Below are 15,624 nucleotides of genomic sequence, written 5' to 3'. Positions count from 1 at the left end.
CCTGCCCAACCTGACGATTACAATGCAGTCCTCCTTGCACCATGATGCTACTGTGGCTAACTTGGGCCCATGCGCACTGATCTGGACTGTAAACCAATGGATTGTAATGGGATTGCCGGAGGAGAAAGTGCATAACAGAGAGGGGGTTCAGGTGTGTGGCATGTGAAGTATTAACACATACAAATATGCCAAGAGTCACATGTATAGCAAAATGCTTGAAACAACATAGGAGTCCGCAGTCTCGACATGTGGGGTGAGAGCACACAGGTGTCAGCTTCCAGTGTAGGGAACTTCAAAACTCCTGTCATTAGAGACTGTATGTGTGGGTGTATGCAAGTGATACACACCAGAGAATCATTGTGTGTTGAAACAAAAGATGGTATGTGTGGCCCTGGTGGGACCCTGGTGGTGCAGTGCAAGTGCAGTGCATTGTAGGCCCTGGCTGAGCATGTCGAACTGCCACTGTGTCTGAAAGGCGTGACATTGCATAGCAAGGAGGTGAGAAGGAATGTGCACTGCAAGACACCCTGCTGTCTCTGAAAGTCTCACACTTGTGTCACAGCTGGGAAGGGATGACAGAGAAGAGGCCATTGTGAAAGAACATGCTACATGTGATATGGGCCTGAGTAAAGATGTAGTACGTAGTATAATGGAGTCTGAAGGCAAAATGTCTCACCATGCCACTTATGTCAAAGTCAGAGGATGTGAAATCAGGGATGGTTGGAGTCAAAGGTGGATGGGCCCAGTTGCGTTGCATACCTGGGTAGGTACATGTCAACAATTCCTAACTACCACAATAAGGGCTACAGCTCATCCCATAGCCCTCAAAAACATCCAGCCATGTCAGACCATTGGATATGATCATGCATATTGCCAATTTATCATCTGGGTCCATCAGTTTGTGGCAGTAAATTGAGTGTCCAAGACAAAAACAGGTTTGGCAGTGGCTGTATATACTTACAAGTGAGGGCCCTGAGTAAAAAGATGTCTGAAACTCTGCAATAGATTGAGAATGTGCCAAGTAGATTAGACATAGAGAGAATATGGCTAGCTACTTCCAAATCAATATACCTGTTGAACACTTCTGCAAGGATTACACATGGGCATACCTGGAACACTTTCACCTAGACCATACATACATTTCTTTATGGCTTCTTACTAGATGCATATAAACGCATACTTAATCCATCTGATGAGTGTGTGCATCAATCAATCAATCAATCATAGCATTTATATAGCGCACTACTCACCCGGAGGGTCTCAAGGCGCTGGGGGGGGGGGCGGGGGTCCGCTACTGCTCGAACAGCCAGGTCTTGAGCTGCTTCCTGAAGGCGAGGTGGTCCTGGGTCAGGCGGAGGTGGGTCGGAAGGGAGTTCCAAGTCTTGGCAGCCAGGTAGGAGAAGGACCTTCCTCCTGTGGTGGCTCTTCGGATGCGGGGGACGGTGGCAAGGGCGTGGCTGGTCGATCGAAGCTGGCGTTTGGGAGCGTAGAAGTTGAGGCGGCTGTTGAGGTATCCTGGTCCTTGGTTGTGTAGGGCTTTGTGTGCGCGGGTGAGGAGCCGGAAGGTGATTCTCTTGTTGACCGGGAGCCAGTGCAGGTCTCTCAGGTGTCCGGAGATGTGGCTGTGGCGGGGGATGTCCAGGATGAGTCGTGCTGAGGTGTTCTGGATCCGCTGGAGTCTTTTCTGGAGTTTGGCGGTGGTTCCAGCGTAGAGGGAGTTGCCGTAGTCCAGACGGCTGGTGACGAGGGCCTGGGTGACCGTCTTCCTGGTCTCGGTGGGGATCCATCGGAAGATCTTTCGTAGCATGCGCAGGATGTTGAAGCATGACGAGGAGACGGCGTTGACTTGTCTGGTCATGGAGAGGGAGGAGTCCAGGATGAAGCCCAGGTTGCGTGCGTGCATGTCTTCTCAAGATCATATGTATGAGTACATTGTGCTGTATCTTGCAGGTAATTGTCAAAAATGGTTCATTTGTGACATTCCATGGGGAGACAGTATGGGTAACGGCAGCAGTAGGTAGACTGAGAAATGGCCTGTATGCCTACTAACACAGTGTATAGATTCCTGTAATAATTAGCATATTGGTTTTATTTCTTACAAAACACTGCAAAGGTATGGACACATGATTATTACTGGGCATTGTATATATGGGGCAGCAGCCAGGCAAGTAACAGCATTGGCATGCATGGACTGGTGATGCCCCACATCCACTCATACCTACTCAGTCTGCACTGGTGTAGGATTCATCACAGCCTGTGTGAAGCAGCCACACAGAAAGTACCATACATCCCCATGAGTTTGTCTATGGTAGCATTGTGTAGCAGACAGGCAGATTGAAGGCCATCCCTCAAATTCTATGTACACATTTCATTACAACTTCTTTTGTACCACCATGCCATTTTGGCAATATCCCCACTGGCACCCCATCTTATATGTCACCGATATGCAGCACTCTGAGGGACACACTGGTACCCATAATGCGGGATGACAGTTGTCGCATATCTTGATCAAAGTGGGCCCATAGACATGGGCATGGACAGTGGACTTATGCAACAAATGGTGATATGTAACTTGCCCACTTGTTATGGTATCATGAATGATATATGTTACCTATTCCACCTCAAAAATACATATGCAGCATCTATACTAGGATGCAATCATGTTTTGGTATGTCAAGCCTGCTCCCATGGTAACCCAAGTCTATTGGAGTCCAAATGTTTGGTAGACGCTGTCCTACAAGTACATGTATGGATCACAAAACAATTAGCTGTTTGCGTGACATGAATGTCTGACATACCTTCAATCATTTAGATTGTACCAATGCTGGTAGGGTGGAGGATTGTTCTCTGCAGGCATGTGCATGGTATGATGTGAACACACAATAGGAGGACACGTACTTTCATAAAATGTCCACTTTGTACATGTCAACATTCAATGTTCTGTTTACAATTGGATGTATGGTCTGGGATAAGTCTTAAACCCCAACTTCACCTGTGTACCGCTCTAATTGGGACTTGGGCAAACATACTGTGTCAGGGCAAATCACAGCTGATCCAATGCAACATTTGTGTCACATATTTTGGGTAACATGTTGGCACTTCCTGTCCATAGTATGGGTGAGAGACACTAGAACTAATGAACACCAGTTGGATTATGGTAGATGTGAGCGTAGTCTTAAGCACAGATCAGTAAACAAAGAAAATCTACGCCACATAACCTCCTCTCATCATAAAGTGATCACCTCCAACCTGCATGTCAAATCGATGCTACTCAAGTGTAGATCAGCTGTGAAACATGCAGGGGATATATCTGAATGCATCATTGCACAGAACCTGGACCTACTGATTCTAACTGAAACTTGGCTCAATGATACCTCCTCCCCAGTTCTTGACATCTTAATCTCCCGACTACGCCATTATCAGAAGCGATAGACCTGTTAAAACCGGGGGGGGGGCATATTGCTCCAACCTCACCGTAAAGCAATCTCTATGTTCTGTGTTATACTCTGGAATAAAGGCAAGAAGATCTGTGTACTGCACTCCATCTATCATCCACCGGGTAAAAATCTGGTAATCATAGAGCAAATCATGGAGGTCATTAGCTCGAGCCCAGATCAACTCTGCCACATCTTCCTCGGAGACTTTAACCTTCACTGGAATGACGCAAATGATCCTATTGTCTGCTCATTTAAGTCTTTCCTCTCTGACCTTAACCTTTCACAGCTCTGCAAAGGCCCTACACACAATAAGGGGTCCAATCTCGACCTGATCATTGCTAAAGACAATAGCATACAATTAGGTGACATCTTACCCTGAGACTGGTCGGATCATCATCATATTACCTTCCTCATCTTGGAAAAGGGCTTGGGTAGACAGGGACAACCCCTCAAAGCTAAACAACTGACATCAATACTCTAACCTCAATCACCAAAAATAGATTACAGCCCCCCCAACATGAACAACCTTAACGATCTCTCCAATCACTACATCAACACGATGTCTAACATTCTTGATACTATGGCACCGAAGCAACTCAAAAGGATTCCTGTCAAATAATCCAAACCCTGGTTTAATGGTGCCCTAAATGATGAGGGGCTCAACCTTAGACTCTCAGAGAGTCTCTGGAGAAACACGCCCTCCCCCACTAGTTTCACTCAACTTAGGAAAGTGAGGGGTGGGCGGAATTTGCATAGTCGCGCTACACAAAGCTCCGCGAAATGATAATAAATCTCCGCGAGCATGCAGAAATTCCGAAAAACAGGAAAATTGCTAGTTCCGCCCGTTTGCGATGCTTTTTTCCTGTTCGCGAACGTTGTTTGCGTGCTCGGTGGGAAATATATCGCGAACACACATTTTGAAAGCGCAAACAAGCAAAAAATTCTGCCAAGCCTCGGATCGCAGAATGTTTGGCAATTTCGCGTTCTCTGCGGAATGCAAAATTACCCACATTCCGCAAATTCCACAAGTGGAACGGAATTTACTAATCAGGCCTAGCTAAAATAGACCACTTCAGGACTCAGCTGGATGGAGATAAAAATAGACCCAAGAAACTCTTTGAAATCATCAAGGAACAAGTTAAACATTCTTCCAACCCTATCACTTTTCCGGTTTCCTAGCAGTGATGATTTCACTGTTCACTTCTCAGAAAAAACAAGGAAAATCGAGCTGGAGCTACGTCCTGTCACTCAAACACTGACGCCTCTGAAACTATCCGCATTTTCAATTGAGCTGGTAGAATTCTCGACAATATCCTCGCCCTTAGGATGTTCTCTCAAGAATAACGCTTCTAGCAATTCCTTTCTCCTTCCTGAATGCAAGGAGCTTCTGCACAACATGGCGTCCCTTAAACCCTTCAACGATTTCAGCAATCCTTTACCTGCTAAGATTTTTGAAGAGCTCAACTCAGCCATTCTCCCTCTTTGGTCCAAGATCATTCATGAATCTCTCCTACAGGGAAAGATACCTGTAGGAGTATCGAGGTTGGGCAAATTACTCCCATCCCTAAGAAACCCAATGTGGACCTGTCAGATCCTAACAACTTCAGACCTCTCACCTGCATTATGACACAAGCAGAGCTGCTAGAAAAATGTGTCCACTCGCAGCTCTGTAACCACATTGAGAAATATCACCTCCTTGACCCCCATCAGTCAGGTTTCAGACCAGGCCAGAGTACTGAAATGGCACCAATCCACATTGTAGACGACGCCTTGAGATCCCTTGACCAAAATGTCCCTTGTCTCCTGATCCTTCTGGACCTGTCCTCAGCCTTTGATACCATCAAACATGAGAACCTGATTGATCTTCTTCAACATAGGATGGGTCTCTGGGCCCAGTCCTAATTTGGTTCGCCTCTTTCCTACATAACCACACAAAGGATCAAAACTAACCAGTCCCTTGCTTTCAGTACGCCTGTCACGATAGGAGTGCCACAAGGATTCGTGCTCTCGCCCACTCTCTTCAACCTTTTTATTGAACCACTTTCCGTCATTCTGAACCTTGCTAATATTTAGTATCACATGTATGGGGATGACATGCAACTCTACCTAAAAATCCCCTCTCAAGAAGACATAAAAACGTTAAATGCTGCACTTGCACAAACCCAACAATGGCTAGCTCAGAACCATCTGCTGTTAAATACTCTCAAAACAGAATTTCTTCTGATACCCCCCATCACTCAGCTCCTACCCTGGATGGGCTTGAACAACTCACTGCTCTGAAATGCACCCCTCATGTTGTAGACTCTGCCAAATCTCTAGCTATACCGGGATAAACACTTAAACATGCAAGCGCACATCACTGCGGCTATTAGGGAAGCCAACTTTCAACTTAACACCCTTAAGTTACTCAAAAATGTCCTACCCCCGAAGACATCAGGCCGGTGGTTCAATGCTTGGTTATCTCTAGGTTGGAATATGGTTTGGTGACCCTTGCTGGGCTTCCGGAAGCTAGCTTGGCCCCACTCAGAGCTACCCTGAACTCATCGGCTAGACTCATCACGGGCTCCATAAAGCATGACCACATCTCCCCTGATCTTTTACAACTAAACTGGCTATCAATTGAAGCCAGAATCCGATTCAAGATAGCTGGCCTGACCCATAAAGCCATACATTTCAACACTCCGATCTACCTGGCAAATAAGCTTGAACTTTCGGGCTCTGGCCAGAACCTTAGAAGTACGTCGACCCTACTCTTGGAACCAACAAGATTCAAAAAGAAAAGATCTTACAATCGTACTTTCTCCGGGATTGCTCCAAGAATCTGGAGTTCCAGATATCAGATCCAATCCTTCCACAATATCTTTCAAGAAACTTGTCAAACGGCTACTCTTGAACGAACTTTAACAGCATCAACTTGCCCTCATGCTCATGTTTTGTGAAATATTCTGATTATTATTGTAATACACGGGTGCGCTCTATTGTATGATGGTATGTTAAACTGTTCCTATTCCTCTAGGGCACCTCTGATACCCTCAACTCTTAACTGGCTCTTCCACTCTGTTGTAACGTCACCTACTGTCCCTTTGAGTTTGTTACCCTTGTTTTTGTCATTTCTGTACAGTGCTCTGATACCCGGATGGGTCTTGTTCACGCTTTATAAAAATTTTTAAATAGATAAATAAATGTGCCATAAGCATCCACATCATAGCTGTCACAACAGTAGCACAGCATATTAAGAGGCATCAATTATGTGGGCCTGCATACATTAGAAAATATTCCACATAGCAATTTGGACTTGTCAATTGCACATGCAACTTTGTTCTGCTTCTGCTGTGAATCCACAGCTTGTTTCCACAGAATGCTGAAACCCATTGCACATCTCACTGCAACCCATTCAAGAAAAAAAACACAATTTTTATGGAGCACACAAACAATAAGGTGGGACTTACTGGTAACATTGGGATTCTGAAAGGTCACCACTTCACCATGGGTGTAACGTTCTGGTCCACCTACAAGTCAAAAACATGGTACATTGATTTGTGAATGCTGAACATGTACACTGTGTGTATATGAAGCACTGCACATTGAGGTCACAAAAGCCTGGTCTTGAGGCATAGTCAGAATGGCCTCCTGATGGACAATTATGTATGCCATGTTGCAGAGTATTCAGATAATAACAAACAAACACACTAAATATGTGCACACAAGGTACAAGACAAGCCTAGATTTCAACTTGGTGCAAGGATGCAAGTCTTTGATGGCTTTGTGAACAGTCCAATTTGATTGCCCACACTCTGCATATGATGACAATGCTTGGGCCTTTTCATGTCAATACGTGTTTTTACAATGCTACACATATCAGAGAGTACCATGCTTGTGTTCTTCACTTAGCTTCTTACATATGACAGTGCACTTTAAATGAACAATGCTCAATCAAGGCCCATTCAGGCTCATAAATTAATGATTACCATTTTTTGTCACATAGATGTATGTGTGACCATTGGAGGGGATTAAACATGCTGTCCAACCTGTGGCCTGATGACATGTGAGTGCGCTCCCTCAACATACACGGAACACAATTCTGAGTTAGTAATGACCTGCCGGGCGGGTGACAATGCTCACTAAACAGTGCTTTATGATTTCCACATTACTTATGGGTCTCCCCTGCACTGCATGATATGTTTTGGCTAATGTGATTCCCCCTTGAACAGGTCCCTGTGGTATGTTCAGTATATGTAACAGAGTTAGCTCGTATCATGCCATAGTAACCTATATACATATCTAGGCCTTCCAGAATAAAAACTGTTCAACAGTGCGAAAGCCACACAGCTAGAAGCTCATGGTATATAGGGACTTACTGATAGCCCCACCAAGTTCTATCCCCAGGCAATCCAGGAGATCATGCTCCCGGATGACGACATATCTCCACCGATGCTTAAGCTGGTGGATGCTCCTCTGGACATTGAAGATGCAAGACAGCTGGAACTGCACCTTTTCCCAATGTGGACACCTCTCATGGGTTGGGTATCCTTGGCTGACCCAGCCTCCACTGCTGATCATGTTGGGCAGGTAGCTGACTTACATTCACAGCAAGCCCCTAAAATCTTCATTCATCAGTTTCTTGGCAGTAACCCCCAAAAGCCACCCTAAACCCATCAACAGAAACACAATCCCTTTCCCCTACCCCTATAACTATAACCCGTATTTGGACAAACAACCACTACATAAAACAATAGAAATTACAATGACAAAACAAAAATGACAAATTTTGGGACACAACAGAGACAGTACAGATACCAACAAGACCAAGAAACAGCACCAAACCCTTTAAGTGAAAGTGAAAGGAACTTCACACCACCTTTTTTGAAGCATGGCTGAGCAATTGAATAATTTCTTTGGCAGATGTGTCACGTTTCCAACGTATAAGTTACTAGGAAAATAGACAAGGTTCGAGTTGCACAACACATGGCAATGCCCAAAGCAGTGTTTTTGATGTTTTTGCATTGATGAGTGCCTTCCATCCAACATTCTTTCCACTGAACCGTCATGTTTTCCGCTCAAGGGGGACTTTTTGTACAAAAGCATCAAATTTAGTACAAAGGTGTCACGTTTCCTACTAGAGTGCCACCTTTCCTACTCAAGCGTCATGTTTTCAGTTAAAGCGGAACGTTTCCTATGAAAGTGTCACGATTACCATAAAAGCGTCACCTTTCCTAATAAAGTGTCACCTTCCCTACTCAAGTGTCATGATTTCAGTTGAAGCGTGACTTTTCCTACAAAAGCGTCATATTAACTACTGAAGTGTCACATTTTCTAATAAAGTTTCATGGTTCCTACAATATTATCATGTTTCCTACTATATTGTCACGTTTCCTACTATAGTGTCACATTTTCTACTAAAGCGCATCCTTTCCTAGTATAGTCTCACGTTTCCTACTAAAGATTTGTTTAATTGTTATTGTTTTGTAATAAGATTTGTTAATTGTTTAATTCTGTACTCGGGTGAATGTTTGAAATTGTTCTGCATTCTGTCCATCAACTGTTGTTTTTAAATTAGTGAAATAGGCACAAATCTTACTTGTGCGCAATCCCTAAGGTTGCGAACCCGAACAAAAAGTTGTCAATAAAGTTGCTTGTCAATCACATAAAGTACCAGATCCTAATTTTATTGCTTATAAATGAATTTCATCCTAAAAAAAGCAGATATACATGACAATATGAGCAACTGGGAATGTGACTCAAAACAGCCTCTAAATAATGGTGATTATGCCCCAAGTGATAAGCTTACTCATCTATCATCATTGATCTAGGAATGCAGTGAGCAGTTTCAGATGACCATATTAAAGACAACAGAAAAAGAAAATAGAATTAATTCATAAAATGAATTGATCAAAATGAAAAATGAAAAAATTAAGTAATAAAAAATAAACTACATGAAATACAAGTACCACGGTATCTCAGCGAGCAACCATTACAGTCACAAGAAGCAATTATATACAAGTCTATCATTGAACCCTTGGGGTTGCATGGCTTGTAGTTTTTTTTAATCCAAAAGAAAGAACTAAGCTCTTGCTAAAAAATGTTGAGGATCAGTTCCTTGACGAATTGTTTGTGATAGGCCAATTGTTTTAACGTGCTCCATTCTTCAGTGGTAAAATTCATACATTAGTTTTTATAATATTCAATTTGATTGAAATCGGCTTTTACAAGTCTCTCAAAAACATCAATTGATTTATGGGAGATTGGTGCGCAAAAAACAGTCTTAGGTTTGAACTCTTTCTGATCACGTTGGTGTGGAATATCAGCAGGTGTTTCTGGTAAAATTAAAGAGAGTAATGTCAGTCACAGCCATATTACTACTGTACGCTGGGAAGTATGATGTTCCTTTATTCATAACCGCAATCTGAGAGCTGGATAATGCTACTCTAGAAATGTTAATCACTAAGGGCCAGATGTAGGTAACTTCTATTTACCGACTCATAAATACAGAATTTTACCGATTCGGTATTTATGAATCGGTAAATATGAAGGAGGGAGATGTAGGTAATTTTTTTGGGTGAATTACTGAATTGGTAACATTCGGTATTTACCAAATCGGTAAATACCGATTCGGTATTGCCCATTGATTCCTATGGGCCTTGAAGCCGATAGGAATCAATGGGCAATACCGATTCGGTATTTACCGATTCGGTAAATACCGAATCCTGCAAGGGTGCAGGGGGTGTCACTTTGACACCCTCTAGCACCCCGAATACAGGCACGTGTAACATGTGGCACACATACATGCCCTAAGGGCATGTCTGTGTCTCACATTGCACAGGTGTGCATGCACATATGTGCATGCACACCTGTATTCGGTATTTTGCCACCCAATAGGATTGGGTGGTAAAATACCGACTCTTAAGGGCCTGTGGCACTTTTTGAAGTGCCACCTACATCTCATTTACAGAATCAGTAAATTTACCGATTCGGTATTTTACCAATTCTGTATATTTACCGAATCGGTAAATTTACCGATTCTTTAAATGACATGTCCCCTACATGCCAAATCCTAAATACCGGTCGGTAACGGCCGAAATCGGCCGTTACCGACCGGTATTTGGGCTCCTACATCTGGCCCTATGTTGTTTTGTTTTGAACCGCATTGACCTTGTATCTGAGTGTAAGTCTGGTCTTTTTGCCCCTCCTTATTTTTTTGCACATTTTTGTTTGGTGGTTGATTGAACGATGGGCTGATGGATAAAAAACTTATGTTTGTGGTCCTCCTGAGGTTAATTATATTTGGGGTGCAGTGCGGCCATTTATGCCAACTGGTGGTGAATGCTGAGCGATACCAGATTCATATACTACAGTCTCCTGTGATGAGCCAGATGTACGTTGACTTTGCCATTTCCCTTGACTGTAAATTTCGGCCCATGTGTAGACCTCATCCAGCTTGTAGTCTATTGTGTCTCTGCAGAATTTCTTGATTTTCTGATCATTAATATCTTTAGCGTATTTATCAAGTTTATCATTGAGATCTTTCAGTAGATCATTTCAATTCTCAGGAGTTTTAAGGGATATCTCACTCTTAATTGCTTAAATTTCTTCTTCCAAAGATCTGAGACTATTGGAAAATTCCTCTTTAATCAGTAAAATCAAATCTAAAGAGCACTCATTCAAGATTTGATACCATCTCTCCTTGAACGTTTTGTTGGTTTTGCATAATATAGGTTTTAATGCAATTCGTAAGCCTCTGGGAAATCTTTTGGCCTTATGATATTGTATAAGGGTAGTGGCATGAAGCCTTAGGTTGCTTTCTTTTTTACTCAAGTATTCCAATTGTTTGAGTAGTTGTGCTTCTATAGATACATTAGGGATATAAAGCCTGGCCTCCTGCACCAAGCCATATATTTCAGTGGCTGTTTCAGGAGAAAATGTTAAGGTATACGCTTTGTTAGTGGTCAACAATGCTATTTCTTCAAATGTCATTTTGCTTTCTGGTGCACAGGTGGAAGAGCAGTGGACAAAGTCTGTGAATAACAGTCAATGTTGCCATGTGCACTCTCACTTCAACAGTCTAATAAACTAAAATTAAATGAGATCATTGTGGTCTGATGTGCAACCTTGCTTGATGCCTAGTCCAGACGCAACTGTTAGACAATAGTAAGCAAGTCTGTGGGAGGATCAACCTTCTCACTGGTGGGAGCACAAATCCAATAACAATGTGAATTGTTATGACCCATTTATGTGAAATTATAATCCAGTTAGTGCATTTTAATGCAAACTCATTCTCTTGATTTCAAAGGAACTTTTATTTGTGGTCATTCCTTCATAAACAACATGGCATACTTCCACAATGCTATAATCCATCAAGCATTATTCTTCAAATCATGATCAGCAATCCAGAGCATTTTGGGTCAAAAACAAGTCCGTTCATCAGGGGTCATCCTTCAAGGTACTAGAAAACAAAAAGAGCAGGGGGCTAAACTAGCAGTCCATAGTCATAAATATCAAACGAAGTAAATGTCATCTTCAGGTGCAGAAAGAGGAAAGACAAGTTCAGAAAAAGGTAACCGGGCTGCAGAAAGAAGCAGGAGAGATACAGACAAAATAAAGAGAAGTCCAGAAAGAAGCAACAGATGTGTACCAGGAGGCAGGAGAACTACAGAAAGAGGCAGAAGAGGTACAAAAAGAGGCAAGAGAGGTGCAGAAAGATGGAAGAACAGTGCAGAAAGAGACAGGATGACAGGATGGTTACAGAAAGAAGCAAGAGGGGTACAGAAAGAAGCAAGAGAAGTACAGAAAGAACCGACAGAGGTGCAGAAAAAGGCAAGAGGGTTGCAGAAAGAGGGAAGAGAAGTGCAGAAAGAAGCACGAGCAGTGCAGAAAGACGCAAGAGATGTGCAGAAAGTAGCAAGAAAACTGCAGCAAGAGGAAGAATGGTGCGCAAAGCTGCAAAAAAGGTGCAGAAAGTGTTGTGGGGATTCTGCTCATGCACAGAATTATACACAGGAAACGAGGACCTCAGTGAACTGTGGTGTACCAAAAAACTCACCTCAGTAGCCAGAATCCCTAACTGTCTAGCATCAGTGTCTAATTAGCTCTCCGTCCTACAGCTAAGCTACCAATGATTAGACAACGCAGAACATGCGACTTAGGGTACTCTCAGGAATGGTGGGAATCAAGAACACTCTTTCATTTTTACTCTCATACCAGTCCACAACATGAGTAATTAGAGACATGGAAAGATTTAAAATGTTTATTTTTTAACTACGTGCTCTAAGATGCAGTGTTTTGGCTAACATAAGCAGACATATGATTAGAAATAATACGATCAGAATTTGATACAATTCCATTAAACACAAAGGGAGAACTCATGGTACAATGATAGTGGAAACAGGTCATACAGCGCCTTGTGAACCACCCTCCCCTGCTAGGAACTAGGGTTTATAATAATAGAATGCCTCTTAGGCTTAAATGGTCCTCAAAGATCAGTAAAGGTGAATCACATCTTAGGATCAGCAAAGCACTGTGTGTCTGGAAAAAGGTTTTTCTTCAAGTGCCCAAACCCTGCATGCAGTGCAATATTAAAGGCACTAGAATTTCAGTTTTTTGCAGCTGTGTGCTTGTTATTTCTAGTGAATACTGTTCATGTGCCACTGTATGACAATAGTGGCATCCCTGTCATGTGGGCACACCTTGGGTTCTCATCAAGCAAGATTCCACAAAAGATGGTATTAGCAATTTATTCTTGTATCATCATTATTCTTCATGATAACATTCTATTCAATGTGATTTTCAATGTTTATAACAAGCATTCATAATTCCATAAGGTTCCACAAAAATGCAAACTGCTCCAATGCATTTCGGGCCACTAGCCCTTCGTCTGGGAGCTCTATAATGTAAATATAAAGACATAGCACTAAGTGTCAGAAATGATAACAAAAGATATACTGTAACTAAATGGATACTGCCTGGGTATTGCGCTAAGCGTAGCAAGCAGGTGGGTACCGGTGGGAGGGTGCATACGGGTGGCCGACTTCTAAAAACAAAAGTTATGACATACGTGAACTAAACGTGGAGTGATCTTCAGTGTTGGTTACCATCAAGGGTGGATCTTTTTAACAATGTGACTGTGGGTTAATATCATGAGTGGGTATTTAAGTGCCTAAAAACGGATAAACAACCGTGAGTAACATAAGTGTACACACTTACGTGTCGTCAAACATTGAGGGAATCTAAATATAAGGGAACATACCCGAAGTTAGAAAATACGTCCTGAGTCATAAGATAAATAAAGTATTGGGTATACAAGACACAACTGACTTTCTAATTAAATTGGCCCAAATTGATTTTTCACGAAAAGAAAATCTGATATTATGTACAGCTGATGTCCGTTCACTGTATACCTCGATCCCCCACGATGGAGGGATAGAAGCTATAGAAAAAGCGTTGCTTGAAAGCAACATAGAACCTGGGATGCAACAATTCCTGATGGAACTGATGATTTTTACGCTTTATCAAAGCTACTTTCAATACAGTGACAATTGGTACCTCCAGCTGTCCAGCACCTCGATGGGGAATTGTGCCGCACCGACATACGCCAATATTTACATGAAATATTTCGAACAGGAAAATATTTATGACAACCCCAACTGGACCGACAACATAAAAATGTATGCCAGGTACATTGACGACGTATTTATCGTCTGGAAAAACACTGAATAGACTCTCCTACAATCATTGACCACCCTGAACTGCGCTAATGAACGCATACAATTCACATGGGAGACTAATAAAAACACCATAACCTTTTTGGATGTAAAAATCACCATCACAGCAACTGGTTTTGAAACCGATCTTTTCAGTACGAAAACAGATAGGAACAACACTCTTACGCTAGCTTCCTCCAAGGGTCACTCAAACAGCATTTACCACGGTCTCAAATGTTACGGGTTAGAAGAATCATTTCTAATCAGACAAAGACAGAACATCGTCTTGATGAAATGGGAAAGAGATTCCAGGACAGAGGATACCCTGATCTTCTCATTGAACAGGCCAATAAAAATGCATTACAGACCAAGAGAGAAAAACTACTGTCCAGAACCATAAAGGACAAGGAAGCCAGAATGATTCTGTTGTCAAAATTTTCCACCTTAAGTGTAGCTTATAAAAAGATTATTCTACGACACTGGCCCATACTGAGTGCTGAACCTGATTTTGGAACCACATTTAAAGATTTGCCTATCTTTGCTTAACCCGTAATCCGAATTCCAAAGAAATCTTAAACAAAAAGACCTTAACTCAAACAACCACTAAAGGCAGAATCCCCTGCATGAATTGCGGGAATTGCTATAACATTATCAGAGGTAATACTATCAATCATCCAATGAAAGGAACTAACATCAAACTAAAGGTCAACGCCACATGTGGTACCCCCAATGTTATATATTTGATTAAATGTCCATGTGGAATGATTTACATTGGTAAAACTGAGAGGAAGGTCAAGACTCGTATCAACGAGCATAAATCGAACATAAGATTGAAGAATACTAAATCTAACGTCGCAGTGCATTTCAATGAAACCAGACACAGCATTTCCCAACTCAAGTTCTTGATACTTGAGGTTGTCGATAAACGAGAGGGTATGGATAACAACAAACACTTGTTACAAAGAGAGATTGCTTGGATTTTCAGAATGCAATCCATGAAACCGATGGGACTCAACGATCATTTGGAATTTTCATGTTTTCTATGAAACACCCTCCTGGTATTATATGTCTTATACTGTACTTCCATTAGTGCTGCACCTTATGATTTGTCTTAAAACGTACAAATATGTTATGCCTTACATATGTCCCATTTATTTTTTTACTTTTTTACATGTTCATTGATAACCTTTTTTTCACATATTGTTCTTCATCGACTTTTTTTTATATTGTCCTTTACTGGTTTATGAACATAGGTACCGTTTTCTTACACCAGACACCCTGCACATTTTGCGTAGTTCACGTAATATGGCCGCCGACTATTTTGTCATCTTAGTCCGTTTACACTGTTCACCACGATACCTATTACCCCTTCCGGGTTGTAACTCCGACCGCTATAGCCGGACGAGATAGACTCCTGTGAACTACCCAGGGACCACGCCAGTTAATTATTAAGTAAGTCGGCATCTGCCACGTTTTTGTATACCCGATACTTT

The sequence above is a fragment of the Lissotriton helveticus genome, chromosome 4_1, assembly GCF_964261635.1.
Source record: "Lissotriton helveticus chromosome 4_1, aLisHel1.1, whole genome shotgun sequence".
In the NCBI taxonomy this organism is placed as follows: domain Eukaryota; kingdom Metazoa; phylum Chordata; class Amphibia; order Caudata; family Salamandridae; genus Lissotriton; species Lissotriton helveticus.
The sequence above is the reverse complement of the archived record's forward strand: the minus strand, read 5'-3'. Positions refer to the sequence as shown.